Genomic DNA, 15,916 nt, shown 5'->3' with positions numbered 1-15,916 from the left:
GGGTCTCACACGCAAGGCCGGCAGCCAGGGACACGTCTGGCACCCCGTGTGGCACACGGCCATGGGGAACCTCCCTCAGGACTGGGCTGCAGGGAAACCAACCATGCTGCTCTTCCCCAAGGTGCCACACCACTTCCCATGTCCAAGCTCAACAGACCCAACCAGTACTGTGAGAACTAATCTGAGAGATTAAAAAAAAATTCAAAATACTCAACCTTGAAGGACCAGGTTGGTGCAATTAAAAACCCCATGGTTCTACAAATGAATCTATTATAAAATTTCACATCTGCTAACATTTTGGTTTATTTTCTCCATTCTCCTTCATTTTATAGCACATTTTATTGACAATACCTGTCCACTTTCAGTGAAGCCAGAAATTTCTAGGTACAGTGTCAATATATAAACTACATTTTCCTTTTTTTCAGACCTTACATTAAAGATAGTTACACAAATTTACTTTATGATGACTTCAGCTTGAATGTAAGGACAGCAGAAATGTTGGTTAAGTCATGACAGAATCACTGAGAGGAAGTCCCGTCCCCAGAGGGTTTTAACAAGTTATGCAAATATCCAGGGAGGACAGTTTAGATAATGCTGATCCTGCCTTGGAGCAAATGCAATGAACTGGGTTAGCTTTCAAGAGGGACAAATCACACAGTCTTTGATTTTTATGTGTGCCACAGCTTTCCCTGGCATCTTGGGCAGTCAACATATTTTTTGTGCCCTCTTGTAGACTGGTAAAGCAGGAGTTGTCTGGGTTCTTTCCCTCTCAGTATCATTTCTTCCCAGGCTTACATCATTGCAGCTACCAGTGCATTGAGATGCTTTAACATTTTGAAAGAGTGCAACAACTACCTTTACACTAAACAATAAAGGCAGTTAGTGCTAAGAGAAATAAGAATCACCCCGGCACCAAAGCACAGTTACTTATCTGTTGCTCAAATAATTTTCTTTTTTTTTTTTTAACACCAAATTTCTGGATTTGCTATAGAGTTTTCTCCTCTCCTGTCAATACAGCCACTGCAAGCTGGATGTTGTGCTCAAGAATTGCCCCAAGCCCATCAGAAGCCTCCTTCACATGCAGGATGAAGCAGTCTCGGGCACGGTGACAGCAAAATGATAAGTGGGTAGAAAATCTGCTTTTCTTCTTGTACCCATACAAGCTACAAGACCATTTTACTGGTACTTCCAATAAAACAAGCTCTCCCCTCTAAGGAGAAAACCATTACTTATGAACTCCTCATTTTCTCCTGAGTTTTGCACACTTTGCAGTTATAAGTCACCAGTTTACAGCCTTCCCTGCTCTTTATCATTCTTTTCCAAGCATGCCACACTGATCATTACAAACCAGCTTCTGCAATGTCCTTCCCAACAGAACAGCCCCCAAATCCAGCCCCCAAATACTGGTGTTTAGTCAAGCTTTCTCAAAAATAAGGTGCCCCTGCAAAGTAAACAGTCATAACTGTAAAGACCATGGGCAAGAAAAGCTGCCTTGAGAGCTGCTTTCATTTGGGAGATCATCTGAGTTGTGCAATGCAGATTATTACAGGAGACAGGTCATATTCTCAGTGCTTAGCAACAGCAGTCACTGGGGTAAAAAAACAGGTCAGCATTTTATCAGCATTACTAAAGGTAGGAGGGAGGACTCAATAGAGCGGGAGCCTTTTTGTCAGAGGGCAATGGCATCCCTGTTTGGCACAGTCAGCAGGGGGACCAGAATTAACATCAGCTGTTTACAGCTGCTCTGGATGGGGAGGGGAAAATCAGATTCCAGCAGGCAGTCACAGGAATACAGCCAGACAAGGAGCACTGCTCCTCTGCAGACACGTCCCAGTCTATTTGCTCAAACAAAATGGAGGGGGAGAGGCAGAAGCAGCAATAAATATTTGATAATCACATTAATCTCTAACTGCAATTTCACTGGGGAAGGAGAACAATGCCTGTGTCTCTTACAGACTTGGGCATGACTTTTGGACTTAGGGGTTCTGAAGACTTAGCAGCTGTTAAGCCTTGGAAGCACTCACTAACAGGAGGAAGGATAAAGTCCAGGTCACAGTCCCAGCCTGAGGCCATATCAAAATGTCTCAGACCAAACTATCTCAGGTGCTGCACAAATCCACTCCTGGAATCCCTCAAGCCAACAGCAGGTCCTCCTTTGCCAGTCATCCCTCAAAACTCACTCCAAAGCAGCTACAAGTGTCCAGCCACACCAGCAGCCAGGCTGCCATCCCTCAGTGGGGCTGGTGAGGTGTTGGGCCCAGCATCCTGCTCACCTGTCAGCCTGCACCAGTAACCCAGCACTGGTTACTGGTTAACTGTTACTGGTTTCCAGTTACCTGAATGTGATGTGAGCCAATGTGTGCAAGTGCACGAGCTGCCTTAGCACACAGGGTGTAACATGTCCCTGTGCTCTGAGAAAGGGGAAAACCTTTTGTGTCTGACCCTGGCTGATGCTCCCAAGCCTACAGATGGGGTTAGCTCACCCTTTCTGGGCCACCACGCACAGGAGCTTTGAGATTTGCACAGAGGGATAACAGACTGAGGGTGTACCATTGTGCAAAGAGGGCTTTTGGGAGTCCCCCCATCCATTTCCACTTCTACCATCAGCAGAAACAAGCAGTAACATTAGAGAGAAAACAGAGACGACCTTGTTGGAAACCAAAAGCGTTTCAGCCTCCCTAAAAGCAGCATTGCCAGCTTCCACTTCCCCTAGAACGAAGGCATTATTTCAGACCTACCCACACAGAGGAAAGACTTGCAAACTTTTTTCTGTCTCACAAAATGTCTTGAGTATCCTTGTTAAGACATGTCACTTTCAAAACCACGAGAACCAATGAACACTCTCCATCCAAAACCTAAGGAATTGATCAAAAACATCAATCCAAAACTTTTACATTTCTGAACCCAAAATTTCCCAACTTTACATTTGTATTTTAAGCCTAAATTTGACTTTTTTTTTTTTTTAATACTTCAGTAGAGTAGAAAAATGTTACTTGCAATTGACACCGTTTTGTTTAAAAAAGAGCTTCTTGGAGTCCCTGCTAGAGCCTGTAAATTGCCTCAGTACAGACAGAAACAACAACAGAGCCTAGGCTTAAACCAATGGAGAATTTTAAAGATCAAAGAAGTGCAATAAGAATGTTAGTAATTATTTACCTGGACTGCCATCATTCCTGGAAGCCCATGTCATAAATTGATAAAGATCCTGCTATATGAAATGCATTAAAACCACAGTGGGGGGAAAAGGATTTTGGGTTTCCAACCATCACTCAGGACACCCACATGCTCCTGTCTGTGGGCAATTCTTCTCCATGTGCCCATTCCCACCTTCCACACTCGCTGGCATCTGAGAATAAGAGTCCCACACAGACAGAATAGACATAGACACTCTGTCTACAGGACATTCTGCCCCCAGACCTCAAAGATTTATTCTTCACTAATTAAACCTCAGTATTCCTGAGAAGCATTCTGGATGCTTGTGGCCAGTTCAGATCCCTTTCTCTTTCTCTGTAATCAATCCCAATACGAAATGGAGATGAAAAGTGGTTTTTGATTCTCCAAGGTCTGGACAGATATCATGAGAACAACAGGCATGGAACACACATCAAAGCATCTCTTACAGTCAGCCATGAATATTGCAGCCCTTTCTGTGCAGCCCTTCCCTCCTGGGCTTCCTGTAGCTGCTGCCTTTTCAAACTTTACATGCAGATTAAAATTAAAAATCAAGATTTTTACAAGTGTTTTAATTCTTGGAGAGACAAACTTCAGGTGCTGTGCACAGCACTGAGCTCTGAAATGGCTATTCAGAGAATATTTAATAAACAGTGGATTTATGGGAGTACCAGTACTGGTGAATGCATAATACCAAGCTTTTTCTTCACAGATGGTATGATTTCTCCCCTCTCTCCCTACACTTTCTTGGAAGAAAAAGGGACTGTTTCTAGTTTTAAGAAATGTGCAAATGTGCTCAACTGGCTAATGAAGGAAGGTTTTATGCAATGTGTATTTCTTTTAGATTCATGCATTTCCCTTTAAGGTACACTGCTATAAAAAATCCCTCTCTAATGTACAGCAGGCTGATGAGCTTGCAGACTGCCTGTAGCACACAACAGGTTTTCCAGTCTGGAGCTCATTTTCATCCCAGGGACATCTCAGGAAAGGGCTGGGGCTGAATAAGCTGTGCTGGCAGCAGCCCTCCATTTGCCAACTCTTCTCTACCTTATGGTCCCCTAGTCCTGCCACAAGACGAAGGGACCCGAGAACTGTTTCTCCATTTTCAGGAAAAGCTACATGAATTAAAAATATTTCTATTACAGCAAGGACTAATGCCTAAGCCACTTGGATATTACCTTAAACCTCCAGAAAATGCTGATGCTGACTCATGCTAGCAAATACATATTCACTCTTTTTCTTTAAGTGCTTCCAAAGAAGTAAGAGATTATTTATCACGGCTAAAGAGAAAAAACTATTAGCAAATTTTCACTGACTGTCAGTCCAGGGCCTGGCCTGGTTTTCCCATGGCACTAGAGAGGGTCCCTTAAGAAAACAGAATCTGTATTTTTGAGTGAACCCTCTAAAGTGCAAAGCCATTATTTTTAACATGCACAGGCCTCCCCCCATACTGGTGGTATTTTATTATGCTCATCTCTCTTTCCTTTGTGTTCTGCTTACAGTGGCCTCTTTTTCAGATTAAAAATCCAGTCTTTTTTTCACATTGGGAGCAGGGTTTTGTTTTTCACTCCATCTTTAACAGTAGCTGTTGTGAAGGGAAACCCCCAGCAGGTTCCCATTGTGCCAGAGCAGGATGCATTCTGGCTTGAGTCCCAACAAAAAGATGCTAACCATGCCTAACAGTTGTTGTGGGGAGAGGCAATGACCTCATTTTAAAGGATGAACTTATGTTACTTCCATTTGGAAATGTGCTCAACAAAGAGAGTCCTTGCAGCAGCATGAGGTGACCTGAGGAAATGGATGATAACAGTTTATTTTGATAAGGGTGGGCTTATTGCAGCCATTGGCTTTTTTTTTTGCAGGAGGGCTCAACTCTGATGGGCACTAAGCATGACCCCAGAAATGGGTGGACCTTGGTATTTCTTAGATTTTGCTCCTATGCTAATTTAGAATTTTCTTCCTTGCAAATGTGTTACCCCATTGGGTAAGCAATGAATTTTTATTCAAATAAACGACAGTGGCAAATTAACATCAGTGTCTGAACCACATGAAATAAAGCAGTGACATCACTGTCAAGGGGAGCCTCTTCATTCATCCTCCAAGAGGCTCTAATCCCTCGTATCTCTCTGCTGCTACCTTTTAATGATATCACTATTAAACATTTTCAATTGTATCCTCTTTATTAGAAAGGGGGCTGATTGCAGTGGATGAATGATGTTCTCTGTGCAAACAAGTACTCACACTTTACACACCATGCTACCATATGTGTTTTCTTCTGATAAGGATGTACCAGCCTGGGGCCCACTGCTATCTGCAGTTGTGCTGTTAATTACCCTCCAGAGACTGCTTTTGGGATCACAGCTCTAAATACAACCTCAGGGCAGCAGGAAAAGCTTCACTCCCAGTGCCTGACAATTCAGAGGACACATCTTTTGGCTAGGGAAGGCCAGCTGTTTTGAATATGATTGCAAAAAGAGAAACAACATAATTACTAATCAAAAACCAAATTATTCCCTCTAATTGTTTGCCCTATCACACAGTTTAATCATCAACTTTCTTTGATCATATTATTGAATTGTGCATGATAAAGCAGCCAAAGATGTGATGCTATTTGCAATGTCCTCATAAAGGGCTCTATTCCAACTAGGTAACTACAGTATGCTTTCCACAGGTTAAAAACCACACTGGTATTAGGCTGTGTGAAGCTTTCTTCTTGGTCACACCGCTGGGGACTAAACTTCTTGTATTTCTGCAAAATATGCATGTGAATCTACAACCAACTGCGTTTTCAACAACTGAGGCTCCATCCCTGTTCAGTGATCAATCTTATCATGCCTGTAGAGAAAAATGAAGCATTTCCTGAAAAATCACACATCTAAGGAGTTCAAAACAAAAGTGGAAAATGCACTTTAGATGCAGGTCCTTCCTTCTAGAAATCTTTGGCCAAACTAGGAAAACATTCATGCAAACAAGCCTCTTTGCTTACTAGACCACAGGACAAAGTGCAGGTTTAGTATAAACCATTTTCAAGATCCCATGGAGCCTTCTTGGTCCCATGAAGTCTGTCTTGTCAAAATGCTGAATATGCACCCTGTTCCCATGAAAAATGAACCACTTGGAGTGGAAGGTGGTTCCAAAGGACCCAGAGCCTGAGCTGTCACGGCTGGTACATCCAAGAACATTTCACAGCTTCCAATCAGTAAAAAAGGTGTTTGTGACTGCCCTGAACAGCACAGAGAGGTCTAGAGGACATTGTTTGCAGTGACAAACACCTGCTGTGGAGCTGTGATGCAGCTTTCTCACTGTGAAAGGTGCTTAGACTTTGTGCATGCAGCCTCCTTCACTCAATCCTGTGACTTGTGACACCACCAATCCCACCTGGCTGTCCTTAAATGCCTGAAGGCCTGCTTCCTCAGAAAGCTCAAGCACAACATAGGAAGGAAAAACTGTTGTTATTCTTTTGATTTGCTGCAAATAGCAAAGAGGGTTGTGATTTCCAAGGCACAAAAGATATAGAGTTATAGCAAATTCTTGCCTAACATCCACATATAATATCTATAATACGTTGAACACACCATGCAAGTTGAAAATGCTCCTAAAGATGTCATCTCCACATTATTTATTTGCCAACATAGATAACTCAACAAAACCAGAAAAACTGAGCTGCCATTCTATACAAAATTATGATCTGACAACCCAACCAAAACCATCTGAACTGAGGTCAGATCCCCACAGGGACAAAGTTCAGACAGGAGGTGAATGTCTGCACTATTTCCATATGCTTTGCCAGCTTGCACAGACAAAGACTTGAGATTTTGAAGCACAGGTTTCATGTGCCAGCTTCACCTGAAGAATTTATGAAAAAAATTACTGGTATGAAAGTATCAAATTAGTAACACCAACAGCAAGATTGAGGACTACAAAAATCAATGTACAACTGCAAAACACACACAATCTTTCTAAATATGCAAAACCAACAAATTACAAGAATAATTTAAATGGGAAAACAACAAAGAAGTCCATAAAAAGACCATAAAAGTCTTGAATAGTGACTTTTCAGCTATCAGACTGGACTGGATGAAAAGACAAATGACAAGGTAAATTGGGACACACTCTGTTCAAGACCCTAAGACTGGGATAATCCCTGGTTTCACCAGTGAACCACTGAACTCCATTAAAAGTAACAACCAGCTGTAAGAACCAGGCCCTTTGTGACCAACTCACACTTATAAGTAATGAAAAGGATCTGATGCATAAAAAGGCATTTTGGCATTTCAAATCCAAGATTCATCCTCCAGGCTGAAGGTCTCAGCAGCTAGAAGTTTATTTCAAATTCTGGGAAGAAACTCCTGAATCCATAATGACTCATCTCTCCCTCTCTTAAGTTTTCCTATCATGCATTTACAAGTGAAAAATAAATCACTGGCTTTCATAACTGCTACCACAGTCACAAAGAGCCAGAGAAGGGCTGGATGTGCTTCCAGGGTTTCTTCTCATGTTTATATTCACCTGAAGATAATAACTCTCTTATATGTCAAGCTAGATGAGATGCCATTGATCTCTTCCCTGCTGTTTTCCTCTCAGGAGCTGACTACCCAAAGAGCAAGGAGATAATTTCAGCACATCTCAGGCCCAAGTTTAAAGCCACTTCCATGCTAAAGTCACTTTCTTCAGATCACTGCATCAATAACATCAGTCAGTACACCTCCTCTTCCCTTTGTGAATATCATTTTAGAATCAGGACCCAAAAAGGAGAGGAAAAGAGTTCTGCAACTCTGTCGAAATATTTTGTACACTGCTTTTATTTGTCTATAATTTCAGAGGGTGCTGGAGGGTTTACAAACCTAAATGAGATAATACCATTGATTTTAGGGGGAGAGATTTATTGATTATAAAAATATAATGTAAATATGCTTCAATCAGATCTGGCGAAATTAGTGGTAGTAACATGGAGAAAACTCCATGTCAGGGGAAGTGTCATGCACATAAATTTTCCCCAAAAATACGGTAGCAAATAAACTATAGAAATTATAGACAAACTACATAATCTATTAAGAGCTTTCAGTACCATGAATTCATAAGTTTCTACTTAATGCCTGCTTTTGAATTCAACTCTCATTTAAAACCAAATTGATTCTGCCTTGGAACTTTGAAATTCTAATTATTAAACAGAAAGATTTTGATGATAACTGGTCAAGCCATTTCAGAGGTGGCAAAAATACATGCAGACACACACCAATTTACACTGCAAGCTTTGCAAACCCCACATATAATTACAATTTCTGCCTTTTTAGGTTTTAAAGGCATTTGAATAGGTAGTTCTAAAGCTATATACTAGAGGTTTAATTTTTTTGTGGGGAGAGGGGGCATATGGTTTAGTATTCTTACAAGAATTACAAACATTGATCAGTTTGTGAGTGCCAATGCATGGGTTTCCACAGCAGGGATTTTGACCCCTATCAGGAGCAAAGAACCTCCTCCTTTTACACACCTGGGCACTTTGTGGAAGGGTTTCTCTCTGGAGAACTCCACGTGGCTGATGTGACAGACAGAGAACCTGAAGGGCCAGTGGAAATTATCTAAAGAGTTCTCAAGATTTGCAAAACAGTCATAAACTTTCTATCAGTAAGTTCTGCAGGGGCAGTCAGAGATATCACATAAGGTCTGTCATAGCAGCTCACCTCAGGAGGGCTTGTGACATTTACAGAACCAGCTGTCCTGACACCTCCTTGTGAAACACACAGACCTGCTACAATGGCAAAGAATCAATGAAACCAAGAAACTAAAGATTGCAAACGTCCTCCTGGAGCTAAAGACTGACTGAGGTAATTTTGTGGTTGAGGAGGAAAAATACCTACCCAGCACTTCCCGAACTCATGAGGGCAATTTCACACAGGAGGGTTAGCAGTCCCCAGTGCAGGAGCTGAGCAACCTGCCAGGAAACAATTTTAATCTTGGCCTGGAGATGCCTGAGCCCTGCTGGGGAATACCATCAGGGATACTTCAGGCTGTGCTGGCTTAGCCATGTCCTTCCTACAGGAGCTGCAATTCCCTGCTGCCCACAACTTCCCATGGCTCATTTTCCATGTGAGCCTGCTGTTGTGGACCTGACCCAGTCACTCCAGGCCCATTTTGTAACCCACCACACCTCTGTAAACCACAAAGGCAATGCAGAGCAAGCCAGAGCAGGTGCTACACACACTGCAGCCTGTTCCTGCTGCAAACACAGAGGAGAACCCCTTCTCCGAGCTGTGGTGCCATGGGATGGGGTCTGCACAGAGCTGTGGGGCTGGGCACAGGAGAGCCACCAGCCCCCACCCCTCCCTGCCACGATTAAACACTGGCATTCACTGCTGGGAATCTGTGCAGCGGCATGGAAAGCTCTGTCAGAGCATTTGTTGGGGCTGTCTGGATGAAATGCACTCAGTGGCGTGCACAGCAAACGTAAATTAGTTTACAAGTGTTTTGTTCCTCGCTCCACATGTTCTGGGTTTGAGGATGAGCTCAGATTCCAATAGGAAAAGTGCTTTTTCCAGCCCAAGCACCAAAATCTGTGACCAAAAATCAGAGCTCTGCATCTGTTACCTAAATTTTAAACTCTAGTTTAAAACTCTTAAATCCTGCATAAATAAAAAATTCTGTTCTAAAGCAGAAGGAGGAATCTAAATCCCTGTTGGGGCAAGGGCAGGACCAGCATTTACAGACACAAACAGGTTTGTATGACAGTGAGAACAACCTTAGCTGTATGGGATCTTTGGGATCAATGCAGGGAGAAAGAAAAGTTTCATAATGAGAGAAAATTAACAAATATACAGCTAAATCACTGCAGATTGGGTGATGCCATTTTCACACAGTGGCTTTTCAGTTACAGAGCTGAACTAATATTTTTCTGGTTTTCAAAGCCATTGTGCATTAGAGAGCCAGGATTTGGCAGAACCATCACAAGGAATTTAATATCTCTGGAGAGCCTTCAATTTTTTGAACAAAAATACAAACATCAGAACAATTTTAATATTTTACCTCACCTTAACCAGATTTGCTAATTTATTTTAGTCCAAAAATTACCACTTCCACTTAGCATCAGAATGAAGTATGTTTGAAAAACACATAACAGTTTAATCAAACATAATGGTATAATACTAGTGAATTAAAACTTTTCAAACTGGCCAAAAAGACTTTATTCCTACTATATCTAACAGACACAGATTTAGAACTTGTTTTTAGTGCTATCAATTAAGTGAAGATCAGTTTATCACAGAAATAAGCTACAACCAACCATACCAGCCCTACACAGTGAATCTCCCCCAGCAATTGATGATAGAATGGGCCATTACTGTACAGTGCTAAAGTATCACTCCTGAACAGCAAATTCACAGCATAAACACATAGTGAAATAGAGTTTGTTTCTCTCTTGCCTCTCAAATATGCAGGGCAGCCTATTTAAGATTTACATAAGGGATGAAAACAAAACTTATCATGAAGGAAAAAAACTTATCAGCAAGGAGAAGCTTAACACACATATACTCTGCCCCTTCTCCAATGCTAAACCCGAAATAACAGTGCTGCTATACCTTCCCCAAATAACATCCAAAAGAACAGAAAGAGCAGTTTCTATACAGCTGGTAACAAACCCCTGTAAAGCAAGAGAAAATACCATCCTGGTGCAGCAGAGAGGGGCAGAGCATCCTGCAGACCAGCACATTGCCAACGCCAGGGCTGGGGCAGCGCGTGCAGCTCGCTCTGCTCGCCCAGCTGCTGCACACAGGACCTGCAGGGACTGTGCCTGGCGGGCTCTGTGCTGCTGGGCTCGTGTGGAGCATCAGCAAAGATGTTTATCACCATGAAAATAGACACCACCGTGCTACAAAAGGCAGGAGAGAGTAAATAAAGTTCTCAGGACTGAACAATAGAGAGTTTAATCGAGTATTGTAAGATATCTGAATAATAAGAGCTGCTTCAAAAAATTTCTTCACAAAAAAAATAACCCAGAAAATGTTTTCACAGTTTGGAAATTACTGGTGCAAATAAGCTTATAGAAAGAACATCTACACTAGAAAACAACTAAAGTTTTCCAAGATGATTTTTAGCAGAGAACAACATCTAGTCCTGTGCTGACACAAGTAAACAACAGCATACACATTTAAGAGGACTCACTGCAGTACTCTTTTCAGAGCACAAAGCTATTGCTGACATGGAAATTAGCTATTAAACAGCTCTGTTCTGGCATCAGTAGCATCTCTAGCTAAAAAAATATTGCCACCAATTGACATTTCCACAAAGCTTGGCACTCATCAGTACTAAAAACACAAATCCACTTTCCTGGGAACCTGTTGGTTTTTTGTTTTTTTTTAATTCTGCAGTAGAGTAGCCTAGAGAACTGATTTGGCTTTGTGGTTTTTAACTGATGTGAATCACCCAAGCTATTGAAACCCTCTGAACCTGGTTCATGGAGTACAAGGATGTCCTTCCACAGCAGCTTCCTCACTTCAGCAATTTTTAAATCCCACAGGGAGCACCTTGAAGGTCACTGGGGCTCTCTCAGAGTAAGAGTGGTACGTGTTCCTCCTTAAAGGTCACTACTAGCACACTACTAGCACTACAGCTGGCTCCTCTGCAAGTTTAATTCACCTGTGGACTGTCAGTAGAAGAGGTGTGTTACTTGAAAAATACACCTTTAAAGCATAGATTTTAAACTTTTTTTCTAAATATGCAAGATTGGCTAAAAGACTTCAAGTGTTACAAATATCTGTGTAACTTAAGGCCCTAATCACAGAGCACAATGTTCAAAATGTTTGTGCAATTTTAATCGGAGTCTCCTACAGAGCGTTCTGAACACGATGTAGCCACTGGCAAGACAGAACAAATAATTGCAATATTCTGACTGCCACCTCAGCCTATACCATAATCCAGCCATCAAAAACAAAACACACCAAACAATCCAAAACGTACCTCTTCCTACGTCCAGCTTTGCCTCAAACAATCAAAGACTTAAAACACCAACACAAGAAACTCGATATGCAGATTTCACTCATTTCAGAATCCACAAATGCTTACTTGTTCTGGAAAGCATTCTCCCTCTTCCACTGCCATTTTCTGTGGCCAGATATGAAACCTGATGACTCAATTAGTTAACACTTTGGACACTGCACCATTGCTAAAAATAGCAGCCTCAGGAAGTGCTTTTCCTTTTTCTTTTTTTTTTTTTTCTTTTTTTAATGGAACTAAGCACGGTCACTTGTTGCACTTCCCTTGGCGATTGAAATGGCAAAGGACAAGTGAATAGAAGACTGTTAAGTTAGTGACAGAGCGTGTCCCAGGATTCCTGGCTCACTTACCATATTTGCTGCCTCCAATCATTCCCCGTGTATGTAATCATGATCTGTGGAATACCCAAAATAGCTGCAGCATCAGCTGATCAGAAAACCACTGCTGCTTGGAATCACTCATGAAACAAGCTTTTGTCATTCTGCTTATCAGCTCTTTCTAATGCAGACTACTTTGAACTATTTCTAAAGGCAACAATAACATCATTTTACACTCCGTGTGTTTTGAATACCACATATGCCTGCCTCCCACTCCATGGTAATTTTATATTTATTCAGATTTTCTGATGACTAATTATGATAGGTTTGTGCCGTTTGTTCTAGAGGCTATTTTCCTGAACTAAAAGCCTGTTCTCTATGTACTTCAAGTTCCTAAACTAGAAAGATTAAAAGCAACACCAGGGCAAAATAATTTTGCTTCAGAGGGAAGCCCAGAGAGAGGTTCCTGATTTTAGTGAAGCAGACTTCTCCCTTTTCAATGGAAGCTATCATCAGCAACAGGAATTTTCTTTGTGCTTCCCTGCATGAGGAGTGGCTTTAAAGAATACCCACCTTCTGAGAAGGGGAATATTGAAATATCTTCAATTCACCACAAGCTCCTGCACTGCACTTGCCTGTCACACATCACACCTCACAGCTCTGAGCTGGAAACAGATATCCACTGGCACAGAAGAACAGCAAAGAGGAAGAAGAAGAAAATAATCATGGCCTAATATTTTGGTCAGGCCTTATGTCTCATTTGAGACACGTTGATGAAAGGAAATAAGCTGGATGTAAAACACCATTGGGATAATTTCAATTTTCCAGAAATAGATCTCCATGTTTGCATCAACCTGAGCGCAGCCACCAGGGAGGAGCTCTGTGCTCTTGAGTTTAAACACCAAATTGTTATCACACCAGTTCTCTATGTAGACACCTCTGCATTCAGAAGATGCAAAATTTGAGGCCCTGGTGCACCAGCCATTCATTCAGGTGGACCTGGCTGGAAAATACTTCATTAATGTCACTGATGATGCAATCTATTAACAGCTACCCTGTGTTCCTGCACATTTTGCTGAGGGCATTATAGGATTCATGAGTAAGACCCACTTCTCCCACTGACTAAATACAGTGAAGCCAACAGCTGTCTGCAGGGTGGAGGAGCCTTCCACCTCAATTTAAGCACAAAAGGATGGTCAAGCCAGTTTAAATCAATTTACCTCACTGACATACCTGCACAGAGCTCCCTGTAGCAGAGATTTCAACCACTGCCCCACAGCTACCTCAGCAATGCTGTTACTGCGAGCCACCACAGAAAACAAAGTAACCTGAATATTCAATTTGTAAAACTGGATGTTGATTTAGCATTACTGTTAATTTTGAGAGCTGAGAACTGTAATTTCAAAACAATAAATGCAAACATCCCAGTTCTAGAAAGCCAAGATCACAGGCTTACTATTCAGTGTCTGAATTTTTGTTTCTAACTGAAGAAAAGCTGGCTCTGAATAAAGCCCAGGTACCTAAATAGCTTTCTTCTGCCTTTGAAAAGGTGCTTGAGAACAAGGAGAAAGGAAATATGATAATTTCTGCAATAGGATTCAAGGGAATCACGTGAAATTTAAAACTTGCCAAATAGGTCTCCTTTGTAGGTGAAAGGATTAAATGGGGCAGTTTCACAGAGAGTCACAAGTCTCTGCAGAGGACCAAGGCCACTGTGGGGTGGTACCCCATGCCCCTGGAGTGCAGCCTCCTGGCACAGGCTGGCGACACAGAATTTTTGGCAATCCCAAAGCCAAGCTGGCAGAGGAGAAAGAACATTTTTAGGGACAAGGATTCCACAGAGCCTCTGCTGTTCTGCTGGCGGGCCGTGGCCCCTGTTGCTGAGGCAGCCCGGGGCTGTGGCCAGCGCCAGCCTGGCCTGGGTGCCAGCCTGCTCCTCCAGGAGCCCCCTGACACTGCCCTCCCCACACTCTGCCTGCTCATTTCCTCTGCCACGGCTGCTCTGCCTTTCCAGTCGCTGGCTCTTGGCTTTTTGAGTTCACACCATTGTGATGACACCAGTGGATGATTGACCCAGGCCACTGCCTATTAACCTCCACAAAACCAGCCTGGTTTAGGCTGTGACATTCCCACAAGAGCAGTTGCCCAATTCTCTCTCCATTAATTTTAAAAGAGCAACGATCAGAATTACAAAAGAAAAGCACAAAGAAAAATTAAAATCTGCCAGCACCAAAAAATCATCTCAGCACATTCACATCCATCAATTCAGCTCTGATTACTGACTGCCATAAATCACAGTGACACTGTATTTTCTTTTTTAACCTTGTGAATCCATTTTAGAGCATTCAGTATGATTTCTCAATGCATACTATTAACAAAGGGTAGTAACAGACAGGCTCAATACTAATGGCAAAGTCAATGTCTTATAGATTTTGGATAAAATTTCCAGGATCCTTTTATTCCTTTGCATCCTGAATTACATGATCTGAAAATTCCTATAGTAATTCTTAGCTTAGGAAAAAGAAAGGGCCTTGGATACAATCATGTAATTAGTAGATACACGAGATAAAAACCATCCCAACAATCAATCTCCTCCCCTCTAGAAAAAAAGCAACAAAACCCCTTTACAATCTCATTAAAATGGCAGATTTGGTACAGATGGAGAATTCTTTTAAACAGAATAGTAGAAATGTCCTTTTACATTATCACTACGCTGCTCCCCAGCCAGATGGAGTGCTTATGATTACTGGCTTGGAAGTGACTTGCAAACAAAGCAACACATGGCAGAATTCAGCAGCAAGAAAAACATGGGTTGACATGAGATGCAAAACAATATAAATAGCTCTCCAAAAAAGGGAAAGGCAGGCTGAAATAGTTTAAACCATAATCTGGAGTTACTGGTCCAGATTTTGCAAGGAGAATTTTTTTTTCCTGTAACTGTAGTGGATGACAGTTCAGAAAGATGAAGAGTCAGCTGAAGCCCACCAGTGCAGGGGATTTCTATCTCTGTGGTATTTCAGAACCCCTTTTCAGAGAGCAAATGGTTGACAAATAGGATCAGGATAGATGTGTGTTCATGCAGCTTACACCTATGAAGGGCCCTTCGTTTTAAAACTTCTTATATCAGAGAAACCAATGGTAGCATCTGAGATATTTACTTATATAAAAATTCTTTTCTAGTCATTAAAATAATGGCAAATGTGTGCCCCAGATGAGACTTGTGAATGAGAGTTCAAGTGCACACCTCTGTGCACATCTAACAGGCATTTACAAGGGGCTACTATCAGGACAAAATTTGCTTACATTTGCATGGCGTTTACTCATTTATACTGCTACCTGTTGAAATTGTGGACACACAGAATGTGCAGCCACAGGAACAAAATTCAGAGTTATAAAATGCCAAAAGGATCTGTGTGAATTGAGTATGATACTTTTTTTAAATG

At 41.8% G+C, this 15,916-nt stretch overlaps 1 protein-coding gene across 6 annotated transcripts in view; it reads right to left on the bottom strand.

Moving 5' to 3' along the window:
- The window catches only part of ANK3 (ankyrin 3), a 193,133-nt gene that overhangs the window by 138,229 nt on the left and 38,988 nt on the right, over window positions 1–15,916 (bottom strand). The window lies entirely within an intron of this gene.

Source organism: Molothrus ater, chromosome 8 (genome assembly GCF_012460135.2).
Source record: "Molothrus ater isolate BHLD 08-10-18 breed brown headed cowbird chromosome 8, BPBGC_Mater_1.1, whole genome shotgun sequence".
Lineage (NCBI taxonomy): Eukaryota > Metazoa > Chordata > Aves > Passeriformes > Icteridae > Molothrus > Molothrus ater.
The sequence above is the reverse complement of the archived record's forward strand: the minus strand, read 5'-3'. Positions and strand labels throughout refer to the sequence as shown.